Consider the following 441-nt stretch of genomic DNA (forward strand, 5'->3'; position numbering starts at 1 on the left):
CCTTAGTCACTCGAAAGGCCTGGCTGGATGTCATGTTTCACTGACCAGTTTCAGGGGGGGGTCACCAACATGACGTCAACCAAGAGCACAGCTGACTTTCTACTGATCCAGCACCAGTTTCAGATGTGGTTACCTTTTAACCAGAGCCCCAGACCAGCGAGTGCCTATTTTGGCAAATGGACGGCCTTGTTGCTGCTGAAATCAAAAAAGAAACAAATCCTGCACGAATAACCGATCCTCCACTCAGCTGCTTCTGAGGAAGTTGAGAATAGCAATTAAAACCACTCATTCATGATGCAGGCTTTTAAGTCTGCTGGCATTTCTACTTCACATTGTTATTTTTCACCTATGAATAACTCTGAGTGATTCACTGAAAAGCCGGCTGTGCTGGCTCTCATTTTACGTCTCTTTTCTTGCTTGAACAGCCTGGATGAATGAACA

The sequence above is a fragment of the Epinephelus lanceolatus genome, chromosome 7 (genome assembly GCF_041903045.1).
Source record: "Epinephelus lanceolatus isolate andai-2023 chromosome 7, ASM4190304v1, whole genome shotgun sequence".
In the NCBI taxonomy this organism is placed as follows: domain Eukaryota; kingdom Metazoa; phylum Chordata; class Actinopteri; order Perciformes; family Serranidae; genus Epinephelus; species Epinephelus lanceolatus.